This window comes from Hemitrygon akajei, chromosome 1 (assembly GCF_048418815.1).
Source record: "Hemitrygon akajei chromosome 1, sHemAka1.3, whole genome shotgun sequence".
NCBI lineage: Eukaryota > Metazoa > Chordata > Chondrichthyes > Myliobatiformes > Dasyatidae > Hemitrygon > Hemitrygon akajei.
In genome coordinates, this window is record NC_133124.1 from 82,583,607 (window position 1) to 82,611,587 (window position 27,981).

The following is a 27,981-nucleotide window of genomic DNA, read 5'->3' on the forward strand; positions in this document are numbered from 1 at the left end:
CTGTGTGTGACGGACTCTCTCTCACTGCTGTCGGATTAGGTGTCTGTGTGTGACGGACTATCTCTCACTGCTGTCGGATTAGGTGTCTGTTTGTGACGGACTCTCTCTCACTGCTGTCGGATTAGGTGTCTGTGTGTGACGGACTCTGCCTCACTGCTGTCGGATTAGGTGTATGTGTGTGACGGACTCTCCCTCACTGCTGTCGGATTAGGTGTCTGTGTGTGACGGACTCTCTCTCAGTGCTGTCGGATTAGGTGTCTTTGTGTGATGGACTCCCTCTCTCTGCTGTCGGATTAGGTGTCTATGTGTGACGGTCTCTCTCTCACTGCTGTCGGATTATGTGTCTATGTGTGACGGACTCTCTCTCACTGCTGTCAGATTAGGTGTCTGTGTGTGACGGACTCTCTCTCAGTGCTGTCGGATTAGGTGTCTGTGTGTGACGGACTCTCTCTCAGTGCTGTCGGATTAGGTGTCTGTGTGTGACGGACTCTCTCTCAGTGCTGTTGCATTAGGTGTCTGTGTGTGACGGACTCTCTCTCAGTGCTGTCGGATTAGGTGTCTCTGTGTGACGGACTCTCTCTCACTGCTGTCGGATTAGGTGTCTGTGTGTGACGGACTCCCTCTCAGTACTGTCCGATTAGATGTCTGTGTGTGTCGGACTCTCTCTCACTGCTGTCGGACTAGGTGTCAGTGTGTGACGGACTCACTCTCACTGCTGTCGGATTATGTGTCTGTGTGTGACTGACTCTCTCTCACTGCTGGCGGACTAGGTGTCTGTGTGTGACGGACTCTCTCTCACTGCTGTCGGAATAGGTGTCTGAGTGTGACGGACTCTCTCTCACTGCTGTCGGATTAGGTGTCTGTATGTGACGGACTCTCTCACTGCTGTCGGATTAGGTGTCTGTGTGTGACGGCCTCTCCCTCAGTGCTGTCGGATTAGGTGTCTGTGTGTGACGAACTCTCTCTCACTGCTGTCGGAATAGGTGTTTGTGTGTGACGGACTCTCCCTCACTGCTGTCGGATTATGTGTCTGTGTGTGACGGACTCTCTCTCACTGCTGGCGGACTAGGTGTCTGTGTGTGACGGACTGTCTCTCACTGCTGTCGGATTAGGTGTCTGTGTGTGAGGGACTCTCTCTCACTGCTGTCGGATTAGGTGTCTGTGTGTGATGGACTCTCTCTCACTGCTGTCGGATTAGGTGTCAGTCTGTGACGGACTCTCTCTCACTGCTGTCGGATTAGGTGTCTGTGTGTGACGGACTCTGCCTCACTGCTGTCGGATTAGGTGTATGTGTGTGACGGACTCTCCCTCACTGCTGTCGGATTAGGTGTCTGTGTGTGACGGACTCTCTCTCAGTGCTGTCGGATTAGGTGTCTTTGTGTGATGGACTCCCTCTCTCTGCTGTCGGATTAGGTGTCTATGTGTGACGGTCTCTCTCTCACTGCTGTCGGATTATGTGTCTATGTGTGACGGACTCTCTCTCACTGCTGTCAGATTAGGTGTCTGTGTGTGACGGACTCTCTCTCAGTGCTGTCGGATTAGGTGTCTGTGTGTGACGGACTCTCTCTCAGTGCTGTCGGATTAGGTGTCTGTGTGTGACGGACTCTCTCTCAGTGCTGTTGCATTAGGTGTCTGTGTGTGACGGACTCTCTCTCAGTGCTGTCGGATTAGGTGTCTCTGTGTGACGGACTCTCTCTCACTGCTGTCGGATTAGGTGTCTGTGTGTGACGGACTCCCTCTCAGTACTGTCCGATTAGATGTCTGTGTGTGTCGGACTCTCTCTCACTGCTGTCGGACTAGGTGTCAGTGTGTGACGGACTCACTCTCACTGCTGTCGGATTATGTGTCTGTGTGTGACTGACTCTCTCTCACTGCTGGCGGACTAGGTGTCTGTGTGTGACGGACTCTCTCTCACTGCTGTCGGAATAGGTGTCTGAGTGTGACGGACTCTCTCTCACTGCTGTCGGATTAGGTGTCTGTATGTGACGGACTCTCTCACTGCTGTCGGATTAGGTGTCTGTGTGTGACGGCCTCTCCCTCAGTGCTGTCGGATTAGGTGTCTGTGTGTGACGGACTCTCTCTCACTGCTGTCGGATTAGGTGTTTGTGTGTGACGGACTCTCCCTCACTGCTGTCGGATTATGTGTCTGTGTGTGACGGACTCTCTCACACTGCTGTCGGATTAGGTGTCTGGGTGTGACGGACTCTCTCTCACTGCTGTCGGATAAGGTGTCAGTGTGTGACGGACTCACTCTCACTGCTGTCGGATTAGGTGTCTGTGTGTGACGGACTCTCTCTCACTGCCGTCGGATTAGGTGTCTGTGTGTGACGGACTCTCCCTCAATGCTGTCGGATTAGGTGTCTGTGTGTGACGGACTCTCTCTCAGTGCTGTCGGATTAAGTGTCTGATTGTGACGGACTCTCTCTCAGTGCTGTTGGATTTTGTGTCTGTGTGTGACGGACTCTCTCTCACTGCTGTCGGATTATGTGTCTGTGTGTGACGGACTCTTTCTCACTGCTGTCGGATTATGTGTCTGTGTGTGACGGACTCTCTCTCAGTGCTGTCGGATTAGGTGTCAGTGTGTGACGGACTCTCTCTCAGTGCTGTCGGATTAGGTGTCTGTGTGTGATGGACTCTCTCTCAGTGCTGTCGGATTAGGTGTCTGTGTGTGACGGACTCTCTCTCAGTGCTGTCGGATTAGGTGTCTGTGTGTGATGGACTCTCTCTCACTGCTGTCGGATTAGGTGCCTGTGTGTGACGGACTCTCACTCACTACTGTCGGATTAGGTGTCTCTGTGTGACGGTCTCACTCTCACTGCTGTCGGATTAGGTGTCTGTGTGTGACGGCCTCTCTCTCAATGCTGTCGGATTAGGTGTCTGTGTGTGACGGACTCTCTCTCAGTGCTGTCCGATTAGGGGTCTGTGTGTGACAGACTGTCTCTCACTGCTATCGGATTAGGTGTCTGTGTGTGAGGGACTCTCTCTCACTGCTGTCGGATTAGGTGTCTTTGTGTGATGGACTCTCTCTCACTGCTGTCGGATTAGGTGTCTGTGTGTGACGGACTCTCTCTCACTGCTGTCGGATTAGGTGTCTGTGTGTGACGGACTCTCTCTCACTGCTGTCGGATTAGGTGTCTGTGTGTGACGGCCTCTCTCTCACTGCTGTCGGACTAGGTGTCTGTGTGTGACGGTCTCTCTCTCACTGCTGTCGGACTAGGTGTCTGTGTGTGACGGACTCTCTCTCACTGCTGTCGGATTATGTGTCTCTGTGTGACGGACTCTCTCTCAGTGCTGTCAGATTAGGTGTCTGTGTGTGACGGACTCTCTCTCAGTGCTTTCGGATTAGGTGTCTGTGTGTGACGGACTCTCTCTCACTGCTGTTGGATTAGGTGTCTGTGTGTGATGGACTCTCTCTCACTGCTGTCGGATTAGGTGTCAGTGTGTGACGGACTCACTCTCACTGCTGTCGGATTATGTGTCTGTGTGTGCCTGACTCTCTCTCACTGCTGTCGGATTAGGTGTCTGTGTGTGACTGACTCTCTCTCAGTGCTTTCGGATTAGGTGTCTGTGTGTGATGGACTCTCTCTCAGTGCTGTCGGATTAGGTGTCTGTGTGTGACGGACTCTCTCTCAGTGCTGTCGGATTAGGTGTCTGTGTGTGATGGACTCTCTCTCACTGCTGTCGGATTAGGTGCCTGTGTGTGACGGACTCTCTCTCACTACTGTCGGATTAGGTGTCTGTGTGTGACGGTCTCACTCTCACTGCTGTCGGATTAGGTGTCTGTGTGTGACGGCCTCTCTCTCAGTGCTGTCGGATTAGGTGTCTGTGTGTGACGGACTCCCTCTCAGTACTGTCCGATTAGATGTCTGTGCGTGTCGGACTCTCTCTCACTGCTGTCGGACTAGGTGTCAGTGTGTGACGGACTCGCTCTCACTGCTGTCGGATTATGTGTCTGTGTGTGACTGACTCTCTCTCACTGCTGGCGGACTAGGTGTCTGTGTGTGACGGACTCTCTCTCACTGCTGTCAGATTAGGTGTCTGTGTGTGACGGCCTCTCCCTCAGTGCTGTCGGATTAGGTGTCTGTGTGTGACGGACTCTCTCTCACTGCTGTCGGAATAGGTGTCTGAGTGTGACGGACTCTCTCTCACTGCTATCGGATTAGTGTCTGTGTGTGACGGCCTCTCCCTCAGTGCTGTCGGATTAGGTGTCTGTGTGTGACGGACTCTCTCTCACTGCTGTCGGATTAGGTGTTTGTGTGTGACGGACTCTCCCTCACTGCTGTCGGATTATGTGTCTGTGTGTGACGGACTCTCTCACACTGCTGTCGGATTAGGTGTCTGTGTGTGACGGACTCTCTCTCACTGCTGTCGGATAAGGTGTCAGTGTGTGACGGACTCACTCTCACTGCTGTAGGATTATGTGTCTGTTTGTGACGGACTCTCTCACTGCTGTCGGATTAGGTGTCTGTGTGTGACAGACTCTCTCTCAGTGCTGTCGGATTAGGTGTCTGTGTATGTAGGACTCTCTCTCACTGCTGTCGGATTAGGTGTCTGTGTGTGTCGGACTCTCTCTCAGTGCTGTCGAATTAGGTGTCTGTGTGTGACAGAGTCTCTCTCACTGCTGTCGGATTCGTTGTCCGTGTGTGACGTACTCTCTCTCAGTACTGTCGGATTAGGTGTCTGTGTGTGACGGTCTCACTCTCAGTGCTGTCGGATTATGTGTCTGTGTGTGATGGACTCTCTCTCACTGCTGTCGGATTATGTGTCTGTGTGTGATGGACTCTCTATCACTATTGTCGGATTAGGTGTCTGTCTGTGACGGAGTCTCCCTCACTGCTGTTGGATTAGGTGTCAGTGTGTGACGGACTCACTCTCACTGATGTCGGATTAGGTGTCTGTGTGTGACGGTCTCTCTTTCAGTGCTGTCGGATTAGGTGTCTGTGTGTGACGGACTCTCTCTCACTGCTTTCGGATTAGGTGTCTGTGTGTGACGGACTCTCTCTCACTGCTGTCGGATTAGGTGACAGTGTGTGACGGACTCTCTCTCACTGCTGTCGGATTAGGTGTCTGTGTGTGACGGACTCTCTCTCACTGCTGTCGGATTAGGTATCTGTGTGTGACGGCCTCTCTCTCAGTGCTGTCGGATTAGGTGTCTGTGTGTGATGGACTCTCTCTCACTGCTGTCGGATTAGGTGTCTGTGTGTGACGGACTCTCTCTCACTGCTGTCGGATTAGGTGTCAGTGTGTGACGGACTCACTCTCACTGCTGTCGGATTATGTGTCTGTGTGTGACGGACTCTCTCTCACTGCTGTCGGATTAGGTGTCTGTGTGTGACGGACTCACTCTCACTGCTGTCGGATTAGGTGTCTGTGTGTGACGGACTGTCTCTCACTGCTGTCGGATTAGGTGTCTGTGTGTGAGGGACTCTCTCTCACTGCTGTCGGATTAGGTGTCTGTGTGTGATGGACTCTCTCTCACTGCTGTCGGATTAGGTGTCAGTCTGTGACGGACTCACTCTCACTGCTGTCGGATTATGTGTCTGTGTGTTCCTGACTCTCTCTCACTGCTGTCGGATTAGGTGTCTGTGTGTGACTGACTCACTCTCACTGCTGTCGGATTAGTTGTCTGTGTGTGACTGACTGTCTCTCACTGCTGTCGGATTAGGTGTCTGTGTGTGAGGGACTCTCTCTCACTGCTGTCGGATTAGGTGTCTGTGTGTGATGGACTCTCTCTCACTACTGTCGGATTAGGTGTCTGTGTGTGACGGACTCTCTCTCACTGCTGTCGGATTAGGTGTCTGTGTGTGACGGACTATCTCTCACTGCTGTCGGATTAGGTGTCTGTTTGTGACGGACTCTCTCTCACTGCTGTCGGATTAGGTGTCTGTGTGTGACGGACTCTGCCTCACTGCTGTCGGATTAGGTGTCTGTGTGTGACGGACTCTCTCTCAGTGCTGTCGGATTAGGTGTCTTTGTGTGATGGACTCCCTCTCTCTGCTGTCGGATTAGGTGTCTATGTGTGACGGTCTCTCTCTCACTGCTGTCGGATTATGTGTCTATGTGTGACGGACTCTCTCTCACTGCTGTCTGATTAGGTGTCTGTGTGTGACGGACTCTCTCTCAGTGCTGTCGGATTAGGTGTCTGTGTGTGACGGACTCTCTCTCAGTGCTGTCGGATTAGGTGTCTGTGTGTGACGGACTCTCTCTCAGTGCTGTTGCATTAGGTGTCTGTGTGTGACGGACTCTCTCTCAGTGCTGTCGGATTAGGTGTCTCTGTGTGACGGACTCTCTCTCACTGCTGTCGGATTAGGTGTCTGTGTGTGACGGACTCCCTCTCAGTACTGTCCGATTAGATGTCTGTGTGTGTCGGACTCTCTCTCACTGCTGTCGGACTAGGTGTCAGTGTGTGACGGACTCACTCTCACTGCTGTCGGATTATGTGTCTGTGTGTGACTGACTCTCTCTCACTGCTGGCGGACTAGGTGTCTGTGTGTGACGGACTCTCTCTCACTGCTGTCGGAATAGGTGTCTGAGTGTGACGGACTCTCTCTCACTGCTGTCGGATTAGGTGTCTGTATGTCACGGACTCTCTCACTGCTGTCGGATTAGGTGTCTGTGTGTGACGGCCTCTCCCTCAGTGCTGTCGGATTAGGTGTCTGTGTGTGACGGACTCTCTCTCACTGCTGTCGGATTAGGTGTTTGTGTGTGACGGACTCTCCCTCACTGCTGTCGGATTATGTGTCTGTGTGTGACGGACTCTCTCACACTGCTGTCGGATTAGGTGTCTGGGTGTGACGGACTCTCTCTCACTGCTGTCGGATAAGGTGTCAGTGTGTGACGGACTCACTCTCACTGCTGTCGGATTAGGTGTCTGTGTGTGACGGACTCTCTCTCACTGCCGTCGGATTAGGTGTCTGTGTGTGACGGACTCTCCCTCAATGCTGTCGGATTAGGTGTCTGTGTGTGACGGACTCTCTCTCAGTGCTGTCGGATTAAGTGTCTGATTGTGACGGACTCTCTCTCAGTGCTGTTGGATTTTGTGTCTGTGTGTGACGGACTCTCTCTCACTGCTGTCGGATTATGTGTCTGTGTGTGACGGACTCTTTCTCACTGCTGTCGGATTATGTGTCTGTGTGTGACGGACTCTCTCTCAGTGCTGTCGGATTAGGTGTCAGTGTGTGACGGACTCTCTCTCAGTGCTGTCGGATTAGGTGTCTGTGTGTGATGGACTCTCTCTCAGTGCTGTCGGATTAGGTGTCTGTGTGTGACGGACTCTCTCTCAGTGCTGTCGGATTAGGTGTCTGTGTGTGATGGACTCTCTCTCACTGCTGTCGGATTAGGTGCCTGTGTGTGACGGACTCTCACTCACTACTGTCGGATTAGGTGTCTCTGTGTGACGGTCTCACTCTCACTGCTGTCGGATTAGGTGTCTGTGTGTGACGGCCTCTCTCTCAGTGCTGTCGGATTAGGTGTCTGTGTGTGACGGACTCTCTCTCAGTGCTGTCCGATTAGGGGTCTGTGTGTGACAGACTGTCTCTCACTGCTATCGGATTAGGTGTCTGTGTGTGAGGGACTCTCTCTCACTGCTGTCGGATTAGGTGTCTTTGTGTGATGGACTCTCTCTCACTGCTGTCGGATTAGGTGTCTGTGTGTGACGGACTCTCTCTCACTGCTGTCGGATTATGTGTCTGTGTGTGACGGACTCTCTCTCACTGCTGTCGGATTAGGTGTCTGTGTGTGACGGCCTCTCTCTCACTGCTGTCGGACTAGGTGTCTGTGTGTGACGGTCTCTCTCTCACTGCTGTCGGACTAGGTGTCTGTGTGTGACGGACTCTCTCTCACTGCTGTCGGATTATGTGTCTCTGTGTGACGGACTCTCTCTCAGTGCTGTCAGATTAGGTGTCTGTGTGTGACGGACTCTCTCTCAGTGCTTTCGGATTAGGTGTCTGTGTGTGACGGACTCTCTCTCACTGCTGTTGGATTAGGTGTCTGTGTGTGATGGACTCTCTCTCACTGCTGTCGGATTAGGTGTCAGTGTGTGACGGACTCACTCTCACTGCTGTCGGATTATGTGTCTGTGTGTGCCTGACTCTCTCTCACTGCTGTCGGATTAGGTGTCTGTGTGTGACTGACTCTCTCTCAGTGCTTTCGGATTAGGTGTCTGTGTGTGATGGACTCTCTCTCAGTGCTGTCGGATTAGGTGTCTGTGTGTGACGGACTCTCTCTCAGTGCTGTCGGATTAGGTGTCTGTGTGTGATGGACTCTCTCTCACTGCTGTCGGATTAGGTGCCTGTGTGTGACGGACTCTCTCTCACTACTGTCGGATTAGGTGTCTGTGTGTGATGGTCTCACTCTCACTGCTGTCGGATTAGGTGTCTGTGTGTGACGGCCTCTCTCTCAGTGCTGTCGGATTAGGTGTCTGTGTGTGACGGACTCTCTCTCAGTGCTGTCCGATTAGGTGTCTGTGTGTGACGGACTGTCTCTCACTGCTATCGGATTAGGTGTCTGTGTGTGAGGGACTCTCTCTCACTGCTGTCGGATTAGGTGTCTTTGTGTGATGGACTCTCTCTCACTGCTGTCGGATTAGGTGTCTGTGTGTGACGGACTCTCTCTCACTGCTGTCGGATTATGTGTCTGTGTGTGACGGACTCTCTCTCACTGCTGTCGGATTAGGTGTCTGTGTGTGACGGCCTCTCTCTCACTGCTGTCGGACTAGGTGTCTGTGTGTGACGGACTCTCTCTCACTGCTGTCGGACTAGGTGTCTGTGTGTGACGGACTCTCTCTCACTGCTGTCGGATTATGTGTCTCTGTGTGACGGACTCTCTCTCAGTGCTGTCAGATTAGGTGTCAGTGTGTGACGGACTCTCTCTCAGTGCTTTCGGATTAGGTGTCTGTGTGTGACGGACTCTCTCTCACTGCTGTCGGATTATGTGTCTGTGTGTGACGGACTCTCTCTCAGTGCTTTCGGATTAGGTGTCTGTGTGTGATGGACTCTCTCTCAGTGCTGTCGGATTAGGTGTCTGTGTGTGACGGACTCTCTCTCAGTGCTGTCGGATTAGGTGTCTGTGTGTGATGGACTCTCTCTCACTGCTGTCGGATTAGGTGCCTGTGTGTGACGGACTCTCTCTCACTACTGTCAGATTAGGTGTCTGTGTGTGACGGTCTCACTCTCACTGCTGTCGGATTAGGTGTCTGTGTGTGACGGCCTCTCTCTCAGTGCTGTCGGATTAGGTGTCTGTGTGTGACGGACTCTCTCTCAGTGCTGTCCGATTAGGTGTCTGTTTGTGACGGACTCTCTCTCATTGCTGTCCGATTAGGTGTCTGTGTGTGACGGACTGTCTCTCAATGCTATCGGATTATGTGTCTGTGTGTGACGGCCTCTCTCTCACTGCTGTCGGACTAGGTGTCTGTGTGTGACGGACCCTCTCTCTCACTGCTGTCGAATTAGGTGTCTGTGTGTGACGGACTCTCTCTCAGTGCTGTCGGATTAGGTGTCTGTGTGTGACGGACTCTCGCTCAGTGCTGTCGCATTAGCTGTCTGTGTGTGACGGACTCTCTCTCATTGCTGTCGGATTAGGTGTCTGTGTGTGACGGACTCTCTCTCACTGCTGTCGGATTAGGTGTCTGTGTGTGACGGACTCCCTCTCAGTACTGTCGGATTAGGTGTCTGTGTGTGTCGGACTCTCTCTCACTGCTGTAGACTTGGTGTCTGTGTGTGCCGGACTCTCTCTCACTGCCGTCGGATTAGGTGTCTGTGTGTGACGGACTCTCCCTCAATGCTGTCGGATTAGGTGTCTGTGTGTGACGGACTCTCTCTCAGTGCTGTCGGATTAAGTGTCTGATTGTGACGGACTCTCTCTCAGTGCTGTTGGATTTTGTGTCTGTGTGTGACGGACTCTCTCTCACTGCTGTCGGATTATGTGTCTGTGTGTGACGGACTCTTTCTCACTGCTGTCGGATTATGTGTCTGTGTGTGACGGACTCTCTCTCAGTGCTGTCGGATTAGGTGTCAGTGTGTGACGGACTCTCTCTCAGTGCTTTCGGATTAGGTGTCTGTGTGTGATGGACTCTCTCTCAGTGCTGTCGGATTAGGTGTCTGTGTGTGACGGACTCTCTCTCAGTGCTGTCGGATTAGGTGTCTGTGTGTGATGGACTCTCTCTCACTGCTGTCGGATTAGGTGCCTGTGTGTGACGGACTCTCACTCACTACTGTCGGATTAGGTGTCTCTGTGTGACGGTCTCACTCTCACTGCTGTCGGATTAGGTGTCTGTGTGTGACGGCCTCTCTCTCAGTGCTGTCGGATTAGGTGTCTGTGTGTGACGGACTCTCTCTCAGTGCTGTCCGATTAGGGGTCTGTGTGTGACAGACTGTCTCTCACTGCTATCGGATTAGGTGTCTGTGTGTGAGGGACTCTCTCTCACTGCTGTCGGATTAGGTGTCTTTGTGTGATGGACTCTCTCTCACTGCTGTCGGATTAGGTGTCTGTGTGTGACGGACTCTCTCTCACTGCTGTCGGATTATGTGTCTGTGTGTGACGGACTCTCTCTCACTGCTGTCGGATTAGGTGTCTGTGTGTGACGGCCTCTCTCTCACTGCTGTCGGACTAGGTGTCTGTGTGTGACGGACTCTCTCTCACTGCTGTCGGATTATGTGTCTCTGTGTGACGGACTCTCTCTCAGTGCTGTCAGATTAGGTGTCTGTGTGTGACGGACTCTCTCTCAGTGCTTTCGGATTAGGTGTCTGTGTGTGACGGACTCTCTCTCACTGCTGTTGGATTAGGTGTCTGTGTGTGATGGACTCTCTCTCACTGCTGTCGGATTAGGTGTCAGTGTGTGACGGACTCACTCTCACTGCTGTCGGATTATGTGTCTGTGTGTGCCTGACTCTCTCTCACTGCTGTCGGATTAGGTGTCTGTGTGTGACTGACTCTCTCTCAGTGCTTTCGGATTAGGTGTCTGTGTGTGACGGACTCTCTCTCACTGCTGTCGGATTAGGTGTCTGATTGTGACGGACTCTCTCTCAGTGCTGTTGGATTTTGTGTCTGTGTGTGACGGACTCTCTCTCACTGCTGTCGGATTATGTGTCTGTGTGTGACGGACTCTCTCTCAGTGCTGTCGGATTAGGTGTCAGTGTGTGACGGACTCTCTCTCACTGCTGTCGGATTAGGTGTCTGTGTGTGACGGACTCTCTCTCACTGCTGTCGGATTAGGTGTCTGTGTGTGACGGACTCTCTCTCAGTGCTGTCGGATTAGGTGTCAGTGTGTGACGGACTCTCTCTCAGTGCTGTCGGATTAGGTGTCTGTGTGTGATGGACTCTCTCTCAGTGCTGTCGGATTAGGTGTCTGTGTGTGACGGACTCTCTCTCAGTGCTGTCGGATTAGGTGTCTGTGTGTGATGGACTCTCTCTCACTGCTGTCGGATTAGGTGCCTGTGTGTGACGGACTCTCACTCACTACTGTCGGATTAGGTGTCTCTGTGTGACGGTCTCACTCTCACTGCTGTCGAATTAGGTGTCTGTGTGTGACGGCCTCTCTCTCAGTGCTGTCGGATTAGGTGTCTGTGTGTGACGGACTCTCTCTCAGTGCTGTCCGATTAGTGGTCTGTGTGTGACAGACTGTCTCTCACTGCTATCGGATTAGGTGTCTGTGTGTGAGGGACTCTCTCTCACTGCTGTCGGATTAGGTGTCTTTGTGTGATGGACTCTCTCTCACTGCTGTCGGATTAGGTGTCTGTGTGTGACGGACTCTCTCTCACTGCTGTCGGATTATGTGTCTGTGTGTGACGGACTCTCTCTCACTGCTGTCGGATTAGGTGTCTGTGTGTGACGGCCTCTCTCTCACTGCTGTCGGAATAGGTGTCTGTGTGTGACGGTCTCTCTCTCACTGCTGTCGGACTAGGTGTCTGTGTGTGACGGACTCTCTCTCACTGCTGTCGGATTATGTGTCTCTGTGTGACGGACTCTCTCTCAGTGCTGTCAGATTAGGTGTCTGTGTGTGACGGACTCTCTCTCAGTGCTTTCGGATTAGGTGTCTGTGTGTGACGGACTCTCTCTCACTGCTGTTGGATTAGGTGTCTGTGTGTGATGGACTCTCTCTCACTGCTGTCGGATTAGGTGTCAGTGTGTGACGGACTCACTCTCACTGCTGTCGGATTATGTGTCTGTGTGTGCCTGACTCTCTCTCACTGCTGTCGGATTAGGTGTCTGTGTGTAACGGACTCTCTCTCAGTGCTTTCGGATTAGGTGTCTGTGTGTGACGGACTCTCTCTCAGTGCTGTCGGATTAGGTGTCTGTGTGTGATGGACTCTCTCTCACTGCTGTCGGATTAGGTGCCTGTGTGTGACGGACTCTCTCTCACTACTGTCGGATTAGGTGTCTGTGTGTGACGGTCTCACTCTCACTGCTGTCGGATTAGGTGTCTGTGTGTGACGGCCTCTCTCTCAGTGCTGTCGGATTAGGTGTCTGTGTGTGACGGACTCTCTCTCAGTGCTGTCCGATTAGGTGTCTGTGTGTGACGGACTGTCTCTCACTGCTATCGGATTAGGTGTCTGTGTGTGAGGGACTCTCTCTCACTGCTGTCGGATTAGGTGTCTTTGTGTGATGGACTCTCTCTCACTGCTGTCGGATTAGGTGTCTGTGTGTGACGGACTCTCTCTCACTGCTGTCGGATTATGTGTCTGTGTGTGACGGACTCTCTCTCACTGCTGTCGGATTAGGTGTCTGTGTGTGACGGCCTCTCTCTCACTGCTGTCGGACTAGGTGTCTGTGTGTGACGGACTCTCTCTCACTGCTGTCGGACTAGGTGTCTGTGTGTGACGGACTCTCTCTCACTGCTGTCGGATTATGTGTCTCTGTGTGACGGACTCTCTCTCAGTGCTGTCAGATTAGGTGTCAGTGTGTGACGGACTCTCTCTCAGTGCTTTCGGATTAGGTGTCTGTGTGTGACGGACTCTCTCTCACTGCTGTCGGATTATGTGTCTGTGTGTGACGGACTCTCTCTCAGTGCTTTCGGATTAGGTGTCTGTGTGTGACGGACTCTCTCTCACTGCTGTCGGATTATGTGTCTGTGTGTGACGGACTCTCTCTCAGTGCTGTCGGATTAGGTGTCAGTGTGTGACGGACTCTCTCTCAGTGCTTTCGGATTAGGTGTCTGTGTGTGATGGACTCTCTCTCAGTGCTGTCGGATTAGGTGTCTGTGTGTGACGGACTCTCTCTCAGTGCTGTCGGATTAGGTGTCTGTGTGTGATGGACTCTCTCTCACTGCTGTCGGATTAGGTGCCTGTGTGTGATGGACTCTCTCTCACTACTGTCGGATTAGGTGTCTGTGTGTGACGGTCTCACTCTCACTGCTGTCGGATTAGGTGTCTGTGTGTGACGGCCTCTCTCTCAGTGCTGTCGAATTAGGTGTCTGTGTGTGACGGACTCTCTCTCAGTGCTGTCCGATTAGGTGTCTGTTTGTGACGGACTCTCTCTCACTGCTGTCCGATTAGGTGTCTGTGTGTGACGGACTGTCTCTCAATGCTATCGGATTAGGTGTCTGTGTGTGACGGCCTCTCTCTCACTGCTGTCGGACTAGGTGTCTGTGTGTGACGGACCCTCTCTCTCACTGCTGTCGAATTAGGTGTCTGTGTGTGACGGACTCTCTCTCAGTGCTGTCGGATTAGGTGTCTGTGTGTGACGGACTCTCGCTCAGTGCTGTCGCATTAGGTGTCTGTGTGTGACAGACTCTCTCTCATTGCTGTCGGATTAGGTGTCTGTGTGTGACGGACTCTCTCTCACTGCTGTCGGATTAGGTGTCTGTGTGTGACGGACTCCCTCTCAGTACTGTCGGATTAGGTGTCTGTGTGTGTCGGACTCTCTCTCACTGCTGTAGACTTGGTGTCTGTGTGTGCCGGACTCTCTCTCACTGCTGTCGGACTAGGTGTCTGAGTGTGACGGACTCTCTCTCAGTGCTGTTGGATTAGGTGTCTGTGTGTGACGGACCCGCTCTCTCACTGCTGTCGGATTAGGTGTCTGTGTGTGACGGACTCTCTCTCACTGCTGTCGGATTAGGTGTCTGTGTGTGACGGACTCTCTCTCACTGCCGTCGGATTAGGTGTCTGTGTGTGACGGACTCTCCCTCAATGCTGTCGGATTAGGTGTCTGTGTGTGACGGACTCTCTCTCAGTGCTGTCGGATTAAGTGTCTGATTGTGACGGACTCTCTCTCAGTGCTGTTGGATTTTGTGTCTGTGTGTGACGGACTCTCTCTCACTGCTGTCGGATTATGTGTCTGTGTGTGACGGACTCTTTCTCACTGCTGTCGGATTATGTGTCTGTGTGTGACGGACTCTCTCTCAGTGCTGTCGGATTAGGTGTCAGTGTGTGACGGACTCTCTCTCAGTGCTTTCGGATTAGGTGTCTGTGTGTGACGGACTCTCTCTCAGTGCTGTCCGATTAGGGGTCTGTGTGTGACAGACTGTCTCTCACTGCTATCGGATTAGGTGTCTGTGTGTGAGGGACTCTCTCTCACTGCTGTCGGATTAGGTGTCTTTGTGTGATGGACTCTCTCTCACTGCTGTCGGATTAGGTGTCTGTGTGTGACGGACTCTCTCTCACTGCTGTGGGATTAGGTGTCTGTGTGTGACGGCCTCTCTCTCACTGCTGTCGGACTAGGTGTCTGTGTGTGACGGTCTCTCTCTCACTGCTGTCGGACTAGGTGTCTGTGTGTGACGGACTCTCTCTCACTGCTGTCGGATTATGTGTCTCTGTGTGACGGACTCTCTCTCAGTGCTGTCAGATTAGGTGTCTGTGTGTGACGGACTCTCAGTGCTTTCGGATTAGGTGTCTGTGTGTGACGGACTCGCTCTCACTGCTGTTGGATTAGGTGTCTGTGTGTGATGGACTCTCTCTCACTGCTGTCGGATTAGGTGTCAGTGTGTGACGGACTCACTCTCACTGCTGTCGGATTATGTGTCTGTGTGTGCCTGACTCTCTCTCACTGCTGTCGGATTAGGTGTCTGTGTGTGACTGACTCTCTCTCAGTGCTTTCGGATTAGGTGTCTGTGTGTGATGGACTCTCTCTCACTGCTGTCGGATTAGGTGTCTGTGTGTGACGGACTCTCTCTCAGTGCTGTCGGATTAGGTGTCTGTGTGTGACGGACTCTCTCTCACTGCTGTCGGATTAGGTGCCTGTGTGTGACGGACTCTCTCTCACTGCTGTCGGATTAGGTGTCTGTGTGTGACGGTCTCACTCTCACTGCTGTCGGATTAGGTGTCTGTGTGTGACGGCCTCTCTCTCAGTGCTGTCGGATTAGGTGTCTGTGTGTGACGGACTCTCTCTCAGTGCTGTCCGATTAGGTGTCTGTGTGTGACGGACTGTCTCTCACTGCTATCGGATTAGGTGTCTGTGTGTGAGGGACTCTCTCTCACTGCTGTCGGATTAGGTGTCCTTGTGTGATGGACTCTCTCTCACTGCTGTCGGATTAGGTGTCTGTGTGTGACGGACTCTCTCTCACTGCTGTCGGATTATGTGTCTGTGTGTGACGGACTCTCTCTCACTGCTGTCGGATTAGGTGTCTGTGTGTGACGGCCTTTCTCTCACTGCTGTCGGACTAGGTGTCTGTGTGTGACGGACTCTCTCTCACTGCTGTCGGACTAGGTGTCTGTGTGTGACGGACTCTCTCTCACTGCTGTCGGATTATGTGTCTGTGTGTGACGGACTCTCTCTCAGTGCTGTCGGACTAGTTGTCTGTGTGCGACGGACTCTCTCTCACTGCTGTCGGATTAGGTGTCTGTGTGTGATGGACTCTCTCCCACTGCTGTCGGATTATGTGTCTGTGTGTGACGGACTCTCTCCCACTGCTGTCGGATTATGTGTCTGTGTGTGACGGACTCTCTCTCAGTGCTGTCGGATTAGGTGTCAGTGTGTGACGGACTCTCTCTCAGTGCTGTCGGATTAGGTGTCTGTGTGTGATGGACTCTCTCTCAGTGCTGTCGGATTAGGTGTCTGTGTGTGACGGACTCTCTCTCAGTGCTGTCGGATTAGGTGTCTGTGTGTGATGGACTCTCTCTAACTGCTGTCGGATTAGGTGCCTGTGTGTGACGGACTCTCTCTCACTACTGTCGGATTAGGTGTCTGTGTGTGACGGTCTCACTCTCACTGCTGTCGGATTAGGTGTCTGTGTGTGACGGTCTCACTCTCACTGCTGTCGGATTAGGTGTCTGTGTGTGACGGTCTCACTCTCAGTGCTGTCGGATTAGGTGTCTGTGTGTGACGGCCTCTCTCTCAGTGCTGTCGGATTAGGTGTCTGTGTGTGACGGACTCTCTCTCAGTGCTGTCGGATTAGGTGTCTGTGTGTGATGGACTCTCTCTAACTGCTGTCGGATTAGGTGCCTGTGTGTGACGGACTCTCTCTCACTACTGTCGGATTAGGTGTCTGTGTGTGACGGTCTCACTCTCACTGCTGTCGGATTAGGTGTCTGTGTGTGACGGTCTCACTCTCACTGCTGTCGGATTAGGTGTCTGTGTGTGACGGTCTCACTCTCAGTGCTGTCGGATTAGGTGTCTGTGTGTGACGGCCTCTCTCTCAGTGCTGTCGGATTAGGTGTCTGTGTGTGACGGACTGTCTCTCACTGCAATCGGATTAGGTGTCTGTGTGTGAGGGACTCTCTCTCACTGCTGTCGGATTAGGTGTCTGTGTGTGACGGCCTCTCTCTCACTGCTGTCGGACTAGGTGTCTGTGTGTGACGGACTCTCTCTCACTGATGTCGGACTAGGTGTCTCTGTGTGACGGACTCTCTCTCAGTGCTGTCAGATTAGGTGTCAGTGTGTGACGGACTCTCTCTCACTGCTGTCGGATTAGGTGTCAGTGTGTGACGGACTCACTCTCACTGCTGTCGGATTATGTGTCTGTGTGTGCCTGACTCTCTCTCACTGCTGTCGGATTAGGTGTCTGTGTGTGACTGACTCACTCTCACTGCTGTCGGATTAGTTGTCTGTGTGTGACGGACTGTCTCTCACTGCTGTCGGATTAGGTGTCTGTGTGTGTGTGGGACTCTCTCTCACTGCTGTCGGATTAGGTGTCTGTGTGTGATGGACTCTCTCTCACTGCTGTCGGATTAGGTGTCTGTGTGTGACGGACTCTCTCTCACTTCTGTCGGATTAGGTGTCTTTGTGTGACGGACTCTCTCTCACTGCTGTCGGATTAGGTGTCTGTTTGTGACGGACTCTCTCTCACTGCTGTCGGATTAGGTGTCAGTGTGTGACGGACACTGCCTCACTGTTGTCGGATTAGGTGTCTGTGTGTGACGGACTCTCCCTCACTGCTGTCGGATTAGGTGTCTGTGTGTGACGGACTCTCTCTCAGTGCTGTCGGATTAGGTGTCTTTGTGTGATGGACTCTCTCTCACTGCTGTCGGATTAGGTGTCTGTGTGTGACGGTCTCTCTCTCACTGCTGTCAGATTAGGTGTCTGTGTGTGACGGACTCTCTCTCAGTGCTGTCGGATTAGGTGTCTGTGTGTGACGGACTCTCTCTCACTGCTGTCTGACTAGGTGTCTGTGTGTGACGGACTCTCTCTCACTGCTGTCGGACTAGGTGTCTGTGTTTGACGGACTCTCTCACTGCTGTCGGATTATGTGTCTCTGTGTGACAGACTCTCTCTCAGTGCTGTCAGATTAGGTGACAGTGTGTGACGGACTCACTCTCACTGCTGTCGGATTATGTGTCTGTGTGTGCCTGACTCTCAGTGCTGTCGGATTAGTTGTCTGTGTGTGACGGACTGTCTCTCACTGCTGTCGGATTAGGTGTCTGTGTGTGACGGACTCTCTCTCACTGCTGTCGGATTAGGTGTCTGTGTGTGATGGACTCTCTCTCACTGCTGTCGGATTAGCTGTCTGTGTGTGACGGACTCTCTCTCACTGCTGTCGGATTAGGTGTCTGTGTGTGACGGACTCTCTCTCACTGCTGTCGGATTAGGTGTCTGTTTGTGACGGACTCTCTCTCACTGCTGTCGGATTAGGTGTCTGTGTGTGACGGACTCTGCCTCACTGCTGTCGGATTAGGTGTCTGTGTGTGACGGACTCTCCCTCACTGCTGTCGGATTATGTGTCTGTGTGTGACGGACTCTCTCTCAGTGCTGTCGGATTAGGTGTCTTTGTGTGATGGACTCTCTCTCACTGCTGTCGGATTAGGTGTCTGTGTGTGACGGTCTCTCTCTCACTGCTGTCGGATTATAAGTCTGTGTGTGACGGACTCTCTCTCACTGCTGTCAGATTAGGTGTCTGTGTGTAACGGACTCTCTCTCAGTGCTGTCGGATTAGGTGTCTGTGTGTGACGGACTCTCTCTCAGTGCTGTCGGATTAGGTGTCTGTGTGTGACGGACTCTCTCTCAGTGCTGTCGGATTAGGTGTCTCTGTGTGACGGACTCTCTCTCACTGCTGTCGGATTAGGTGTCTGTGTGTGACGGACTCCCTCTCACTGCTGTCGGACTAGGTGTCTGAGTGTGACGGACTCTCTCTCACTGCTGTCGGACTAGGTGTCTGAGTGTGACGGACTCTCTCTCAGTGCTGTTGGATTAGGTGTTTGTGTGTGATGGACTCTCTCTCACTGCTGTCGGATTAGGTGTCTGTGTGTGACGGACTCTCTCTCACTTCTGTCGGATTAGGTGTCTTTGTGTGACGGACTCTCTCTCACTGCTGTCGGATTAGGTGTCTGTTTGTGACGGACTCTCTCTCACTGCTGTCGGATTAGGTGTCAGTGTGTGACGGTCTCTGCCTCACTGTTGTCGGATTAGGTGTCTGTGTGTGACGGACTCTCCCTCACTGCTGTCGGATTAGGTGTCTGTGTGTGACGGACTCTCTCTCAGTGCTGTCGGATTAGGTGTCTTTGTGTGATGGACTCTCTCTCACTGCTGTCGGATTAGGTGTCTGTGTGTGACAGTCTCTCACTCACTGCTGTCGGATTATGTGTCTGTGTGTGACGGACTCTCTCTCACTGCTGTCAGATTAGGTGTCTGTGTGTGACGGACTCTCTCTCACTGCTGTCGGATTAGGTGTCTGTGTGTGACGGACTCTCTCTCACTGCTGTCGGATTATGTGTCTGTGTGTGACGGACTCTCTCTCACTGCTGTCGGATTAGGTGTCTGTGTGTGACGGCCTCTCTCTCACTGCTGTCGGACTAGGTGTCTGTGTGTGACGGACTCTCTCTCACTGCTGTCGGACTAGGTGTCTGTGTGTGACGGACTCTCTCTCACTGCTGTCGGATTATGTGTCTCTGTGTGACGGACTCTCTCTCAGTGCTGTCAGATTAGGTGTCAGTGTGTGACGGACTCTCTCTCAGTGCTTTCGGATTAGGTGTCTGTGTGTGACGGACTCTCTCTCACTGCTGTCGGATTATGTGTCTGTGTGTGACGGACTCTCTCTCAGTGCTGTCGGATTAGGTGTCATTGTGTGACGGACTCTCTCTCAGTGCTTTCGGATTAGGTGTCTGTGTGTGACGGACTCTCTCTCAGTGCTGTCGGATTAGGTGTCTTTGTGTGACGGCCTCTCTCTCACTGCTGTCGGACTAGGTGTCTGTGTGTGACGGACTCTCTCTCACTGCTGTCGGACTAGGTGTCTGTGTGTGACGGACTCTCTCTCACTGCTGTCGGATTATGTGTCTGTGTGTGACGGACTCTCTCTCAGTGCTGTCGGATTAGGTGTCTTTGTGTGACGGCCTCTCTCTCACTGCTGTCGGACTAGGTGTCTGTGTGTGACGGACTCTCTCTCACTGCTGTCGGACTAGGTGTCTGTGTGTGACGGACTCTCTCTCACTGCTGTCGGATTATGTGTCTCTGTGTGACGGACTCTCTCTCAGTGCTGTCAGATTAGGTGTCAGTGTGTGACGGACTCTCTCTCAGTGCTTTCGGATTAGTTGTCTGTGTGTGAGGGACTCTCTCTCACTGGTGTCGGATTAGGTGTCTGTGTGTGATGGACTCTCTCTCACTGCTGTCGGATTAGGTGTCTGTGTGTGACGGACTCTCTCTCACTGCTGTCGGATTAGGTGTCTGTGTGTGACGGACTCTCTCTCACTGCTGTCGGATTAGGTGTCTGTCTGTGACGGACTCTCTCTCACTGCTGTCGGATTAGGTGTCAGTGTGTGACGGCCTCTGCCTCACTGCTGTCGGATTAGGTGTCTGTGTGTGACGGACTCTCCCTCACTGCTGTCGGATTAGGTGTCTGTGTGTGACGGACTCTCTCTCAGTGCTGTCGGATTAGGTGTCTTTGTGTGATGGACTCTCTCTCACTGCTGTCGGATTAGGTGTCTGTGTGTGACGGTCTCTCTCTCACTGCTGTCGGATTATGTGTCTGTGTGTGACGGACTCTCGCTCACTGCTGTCAGATTAGGTGTCTGTGTGTGAAGGACTCTCTCTCAGTGCTGTCGGATTAGGTGTCTGTGTGTGACGGACTCTCTCTCACTGCTGTCGGACTAGGTGTCTGTGTGTGACGGACTCTCTCTCACTGCTGTCGGACTAGGTGTCTGTGTGTGACGGACTCTCTCTCACTGCTGTCGGATTATGTGTCTCTGTGTGACGGACTCTCAGTGCTGTCAGATTAGGTGTCAGTGTGTGACGGACTCTCTCTCAGTGCTTTCGGATTAGGTGTCTGTGTGTGACGGACTCTCTCTCACTGCTGTCGGATTAGGTGTCTGTGTGTGACGGACTGTCTCTCACTGCTGTCGGATTAGGTGTCTGTGTGTGAGGGACTCTCTCTCACTGCTGTCGGATTAGGTGTCTGTGTGTGATGGACTCTCTCTCAGTGCTGTCGGATTAGGTGTCTGTGTGTGACGGACTCTCTCTCAGTGCTGTCGGATTAGGTGTCTGTGTGTGATGGACTCTCTCTAACTGCTGTCGGATTAGGTGCCTGTGTGTGACGGACTCTCTCTCACTACTGTCGGATTAGGTGTCTGTGTGTGACGGTCTCACTCTCACTGCTGTCGGATTAGGTGTCTGTGTGTGACGGTCTCACTCTCACTGCTGTCGGATTAGGTGTCTGTGTGTGACGGTCTCACTCTCAGTGCTGTCGGATTAGGTGTCTGTGTGTGACGGCCTCTCTCTCAGTGCTGTCGGATTAGGTGTCTGTGTGTGACGGACTCTCTCTCAGTGCTGTCGGATTAGGTGTCTGTGTGTGATGGACTCTCTCTAACTGCTGTCGGATTAGGTGCCTGTGTGTGACGGACTCTCTCTCACTACTGTCGGATTAGGTGTCTGTGTGTGACGGTCTCACTCTCACTGCTGTCGGATTAGGTGTCTGTGTGTGACGGTCTCACTCTCACTGCTGTCGGATTAGGTGTCTGTGTGTGACGGTCTCACTCTCAGTGCTGTCGGATTAGGTGTCTGTGTGTGACGGCCTCTCTCTCAGTGCTGTCGGATTAGGTGTCTGTGTGTGACGGACTGTCTCTCACTGCAATCGGATTAGGTGTCTGTGTGTGAGGGACTCTCTCTCACTGCTGTCGGATTAGGTGTCTGTGTGTGACGGCCTCTCTCTCACTGCTGTCGGACTAGGTGTCTGTGTGTGACGGACTCTCTCTCACTGATGTCGGACTAGGTGTCTCTGTGTGACGGACTCTCTCTCAGTGCTGTCAGATTAGGTGTCAGTGTGTGACGGACTCTCTCTCACTGCTGTCGGATTAGGTGTCAGTGTGTGACGGACTCACTCTCACTGCTGTCGGATTATGTGTCTGTGTGTGCCTGACTCTCTCTCACTGCTGTCGGATTAGGTGTCTGTGTGTGACTGACTCACTCTCACTGCTGTCGGATTAGTTGTCTGTGTGTGACGGACTGTCTCTCACTGCTGTCGGATTAGGTGTCTGTGTGTGTGTGGGACTCTCTCTCACTGCTGTCGGATTAGGTGTCTGTGTGTGATGGACTCTCTCTCACTGCTGTCGGATTAGGTGTCTGTGTGTGACGGACTCTCTCTCACTTCTGTCGGATTAGGTGTCTTTGTGTGACGGACTCTCTCTCACTGCTGTCGGATTAGGTGTCTGTTTGTGACGGACTCTCTCTCACTGCTGTCGGATTAGGTGTCAGTGTGTGACGGACACTGCCTCACTGTTGTCGGATTAGGTGTCTGTGTGTGACGGACTCTCCCTCACTGCTGTCGGATTAGGTGTCTGTGTGTGACGGACTCTCTCTCAGTGCTGTCGGATTAGGTGTCTTTGTGTGATGGACTCTCTCTCACTGCTGTCGGATTAGGTGTCTGTGTGTGACGGTCTCTCTCTCACTGCTGTCAGATTAGGTGTCTGTGTGTGACGGACTCTCTCTCAGTGCTGTCGGATTAGGTGTCTGTGTGTGACGGACTCTCTCTCACTGCTGTCTGACTAGGTGTCTGTGTGTGACGGACTCTCTCTCACTGCTGTCGGACTAGGTGTCTGTGTTTGACGGACTCTCTCACTGCTGTCGGATTATGTGTCTCTGTGTGACAGACTCTCTCTCAGTGCTGTCAGATTAGGTGACAGTGTGTGACGGACTCACTCTCACTGCTGTCGGATTATGTGTCTGTGTGTGCCTGACTCTCAGTGCTGTCGGATTAGTTGTCTGTGTGTGACGGACTGTCTCTCACTGCTGTCGGATTAGGTGTCTGTGTGTGACGGACTCTCTCTCACTGCTGTCGGATTAGGTGTCTGTGTGTGATGGACTCTCTCTCACTGCTGTCGGATTAGCTGTCTGTGTGTGACGGACTCTCTCTCACTGCTGTCGGATTAGGTGTCTGTGTGTGACGGACTCTCTCTCACTGCTGTCGGATTAGGTGTCTGTTTGTGACGGACTCTCTCTCACTGCTGTCGGATTAGGTGTCTGTGTGTGACGGACTCTGCCTCACTGCTGTCGGATTAGGTGTCTGTGTGTGACGGACTCTCCCTCACTGCTGTCGGATTATGTGTCTGTGTGTGACGGACTCTCTCTCAGTGCTGTCGGATTAGGTGTCTTTGTGTGATGGACTCTCTCTCACTGCTGTCGGATTAGGTGTCTGTGTGTGACGGTCTCTCTCTCACTGCTGTCGGATTATAAGTCTGTGTGTGACGGACTCTCTCTCACTGCTGTCAGATTAGGTGTCTGTGTGTAACGGACTCTCTCTCAGTGCTGTCGGATTAGGTGTCTGTGTGTGACGGACTCTCTCTCAGTGCTGTCGGATTAGGTGTCTGTGTGTGACGGACTCTCTCTCAGTGCTGTCGGATTAGGTGTCTCTGTGTGACGGACTCTCTCTCACTGCTGTCGGATTAGGTGTCTGTGTGTGACGGACTCCCTCTCACTGCTGTCGGACTAGGTGTCTGAGTGTGACGGACTCTCTCTCACTGCTGTCGGACTAGGTGTCTGAGTGTGACGGACTCTCTCTCAGTGCTGTTGGATTAGGTGTTTGTGTGTGATGGACTCTCTCTCACTGCTGTCGGATTAGGTGTCTGTGTGTGACGGACTCTCTCTCACTTCTGTCGGATTAGGTGTCTTTGTGTGACGGACTCTCTCTCACTGCTGTCGGATTAGGTGTCTGTTTGTGACGGACTCTCTCTCACTGCTGTCGGATTAGGTGTCAGTGTGTGACGGTCTCTGCCTCACTGTTGTCGGATTAGGTGTCTGTGTGTGACGGACTCTCCCTCACTGCTGTCGGATTAGGTGTCTGTGTGTGACGGACTCTCTCTCAGTGCTGTCGGATTAGGTGTCTTTGTGTGATGGACTCTCTCTCACTGCTGTCGGATTAGGTGTCTGTGTGTGACAGTCTCTCACTCACTGCTGTCGGATTATGTGTCTGTGTGTGACGGACTCTCTCTCACTGCTGTCAGATTAGGTGTCTGTGTGTGACGGACTCTCTCTCACTGCTGTCGGATTAGGTGTCTGTGTGTGACGGACTCTCTCTCACTGCTGTCGGATTATGTGTCTGTGTGTGACGGACTCTCTCTCACTGCTGTCGGATTAGGTGTCTGTGTGTGACGGCCTCTCTCTCACTGCTGTCGGACTAGGTGTCTGTGTGTGACGGACTCTCTCTCACTGCTGTCGGACTAGGTGTCTGTGTGTGACGGACTCTCTCTCACTGCTGTCGGATTATGTGTCTCTGTGTGACGGACTCTCTCTCAGTGCTGTCAGATTAGGTGTCAGTGTGTGACGGACTCTCTCTCAGTGCTTTCGGATTAGGTGTCTGTGTGTGACGGACTCTCTCTCACTGCTGTCGGATTATGTGTCTGTGTGTGACGGACTCTCTCTCAGTGCTGTCGGATTAGGTGTCATTGTGTGACGGACTCTCTCTCAGTGCTTTCGGATTAGGTGTCTGTGTGTGACGGACTCTCTCTCAGTGCTGTCGGATTAGGTGTCTTTGTGTGACGGCCTCTCTCTCACTGCTGTCGGACTAGGTGTCTGTGTGTGACGGACTCTCTCTCACTGCTGTCGGACTAGGTGTCTGTGTGTGACGGACTCTCTCTCACTGCTGTCGGATTATGTGTCTGTGTGTGACGGACTCTCTCTCAGTGCTGTCGGATTAGGTGTCTTTGTGTGACGGCCTCTCTCTCACTGCTGTCGGACTAGGTGTCTGTGTGTGACGGACTCTCTCTCACTGCTGTCGGACTAGGTGTCTGTGTGTGACGGACTCTCTCTCACTGCTGTCGGATTATGTGTCTCTGTGTGACGGACTCTCTCTCAGTGCTGTCAGATTAGGTGTCAGTGTGTGACGGACTCTCTCTCAGTGCTTTCGGATTAGTTGTCTGTGTGTGAGGGACTCTCTCTCACTGGTGTCGGATTAGGTGTCTGTGTGTGATGGACTCTCTCTCACTGCTGTCGGATTAGGTGTCTGTGTGTGACGGACTCTCTCTCACTGCTGTCGGATTAGGTGTCTGTGTGTGACGGACTCTCTCTCACTGCTGTCGGATTAGGTGTCTGTCTGTGACGGACTCTCTCTCACTGCTGTCGGATTAGGTGTCAGTGTGTGACGGCCTCTGCCTCACTGCTGTCGGATTAGGTGTCTGTGTGTGACGGACTCTCCCTCACTGCTGTCGGATTAGGTGTCTGTGTGTGACGGACTCTCTCTCAGTGCTGTCGGATTAGGTGTCTTTGTGTGATGGACTCTCTCTCACTGCTGTCGGATTAGGTGTCTGTGTGTGACGGTCTCTCTCTCACTGCTGTCGGATTATGTGTCTGTGTGTGACGGACTCTCGCTCACTGCTGTCAGATTAGGTGTCTGTGTGTGAAGGACTCTCTCTCAGTGCTGTCGGATTAGGTGTCTGTGTGTGACGGACTCTCTCTCACTGCTGTCGGACTAGGTGTCTGTGTGTGACGGACTCTCTCTCACTGCTGTCGGACTAGGTGTCTGTGTGTGACGGACTCTCTCTCACTGCTGTCGGATTATGTGTCTCTGTGTGACGGACTCTCAGTGCTGTCAGATTAGGTGTCAGTGTGTGACGGACTCTCTCTCAGTGCTTTCGGATTAGGTGTCTGTGTGTGACGGACTCTCTCTCACTGCTGTCGGATTAGGTGTCTGTGTGTGACGGACTGTCTCTCACTGCTGTCGGATTAGGTGTCTGTGTGTGAGGGACTCTCTCTCACTGCTGTCGGATTAGGTGTCTGTGTGTGATGGACTCTCTCTCAGTGCTGTCGGATTAGGTGTCTGTGTGTGACGGACTCTCTCTCAGTGCTGTCGGATTAGGTGTCTGTGTGTGATGGACTCTCTCTAACTGCTGTCGGATTAGGTGCCTGTGTGTGACGGACTCTCTCTCACTACTGTCGGATTAGGTGTCTGTGTGTGACGGTCTCACTCTCACTGCTGTCGGATTAGGTGTCTGTGTGTGACGGTCTCACTCTCACTGCTGTCGGATTAGGTGTCTGTGTGTGACGGTCTCACTCTCAGTGCTGTCGGATTAGGTGTCTGTGTGTGACGGCCTCTCTCTCAGTGCTGTCGGATTAGGTGTCTGTGTGTGACGGACTCTCTCTCAGTGCTGTCGGATTAGGTGTCTGTGTGTGACGGACTGTCTCTCACTGCAATCGGATTAGGTGTCTGTGTGTGAGGGACTCTCTCTCACTGCTGTCGGATTAGGTGTCTGTGTGTGACGGTCTCACTCTCAGTGCTGTCGGATTAGGTGTCTGTGTGTGACGGCCTCTCTCTCAGTGCTGTCGGATTAGGTGTCTGTGTGTGACGGACTGTCTCTCACTGCAATCGGATTAGGTGTCTGTGTGTGAGGGACTCTCTCTCACTGCTGTCGGATTAGGTGTCTGTGTGTGACGGACTCTCTCTCACTGCTGTCCGATTAGGTGTCTGTGTGTGACGGACTCACTCTCACTGCTGTCGGATTAGGTGTCTGTGTGTGACGGACTCTCTCTCAGTGCTGTCGGATTAGGTGTCTGTGTGTGACGGACTGTCTCTCACTGCAATCGGATTAGGTGTCTGTGTGTGAGGGACTCTCTCTCACTGCTGTCGGATTAGGTGTCTGTGTGTGACGGCCTCTCTCTCACTGCTGTCGGACTAGGTGTCTGTGTGTGACGGACTCTCTCTCACTGATGTCGGACTAGGTGTCTCTGTGTGACGGACTCTCTCTCAGTGCTGTCAGATTAGGTGTCAGTGTGTGACGGACTCTCTCTCACTGCTGTCGGATTAGGTGTCAGTGTGTGACGGACTCACTCTCACTGCTGTCGGATTATGTGTCTGTGTGTGCCTGACTCTCTCTCACTGCTGTCGGATTAGGTGTCTGTGTGTGACTGACTCACTCTCACTGCTGTCGGATTAGTTGTCTGTGTGTGACGGACTGTCTCTCACTGCTGTCGGATTAGGTGTCTGTGTGTGTGTGGGACTCTCTCTCACTGCTGTCGGATTAGGTGTCTGTGTGTGATGGACTCTCTCTCACTGCTGTCGGATTAGGTGTCTGTGTGTGACGGACTCTCTCTCACTTCTGTCGGATTAGGTGTCTTTGTGTGACGGACTCTCTCTCACTGCTGTCGGATTAGGTGTCTGTTTGTGACGGACTCTCTCTCACTGCTGTCGGATTAGGTGTCAGTGTGTGACGGACACTGCCTCACTGTTGTCGGATTAGGTGTCTGTGTGTGACGGACTCTCCCTCACTGCTGTCGGATTAGGTGTCTGTGTGTGACGGACTCTCTCTCAGTGCTGTCGGATTAGGTGTCTTTGTGTGATGGACTCTCTCTCACTGCTGTCGGATTAGGTGTCTGTGTGTGACGGTCTCTCTCTCACTGCTGTCAGATTAGGTGTCTGTGTGTGACGGACTCTCTCTCAGTGCTGTCGGATTAGGTGTCTGTGTGTGACGGACTCTCTCTCACTGCTGTCTGACTAGGTGTCTGTGTGTGACGGACTCTCTCTCACTGCTGTCGGACTAGGTGTCTGTGTTTGACGGACTCTCTCACTGCTGTCGGATTATGTGTCTCTGTGTGACAGACTCTCTCTCAGTGCTGTCAGATTAGGTGACAGTGTGTGACGGACTCACTCTCACTGCTGTCGGATTATGTGTCTGTGTGTGCCTGACTCTCAGTGCTGTCGGATTAGTTGTCTGTGTGTGACGGACTGTCTCTCACTGCTGTCGGATTAGGTGTCTGTGTGTGAGGGACTCTCTCTCACTGCTGTCGGATTAGGTGTCTGTGTGTGATGGACTCTCTCTCACTGCTGTCGGATTAGCTGTCTGTGTGTGACGGACTCTCTCTCACTGCTGTCGGATTAGGTGTCTGTGTGTGACGGACTCTCTCTCACTGCTGTCGGATTAGGTGTCTGTTTGTGACGGACTCTCTCTCACTGCTGTCGGATTAGGTGTCTGTGTGTGACGGACTCTGCCTCACTGCTGTCGGATTAGGTGTCTGTGTGTGACGGACTCTCCCTCACTGCTGTCGGATTATGTGTCTGTGTGTGACGGACTCTCTCTCAGTGCTGTCGGATTAGGTGTCTTTGTGTGATGGACTCTCTCTCACTGCTGTCGGATTAGGTGTCTGTGTGTGACGGTCTCTCTCTCACTGCTGTCGGATTATAAGTCTGTGTGTGACGGACTC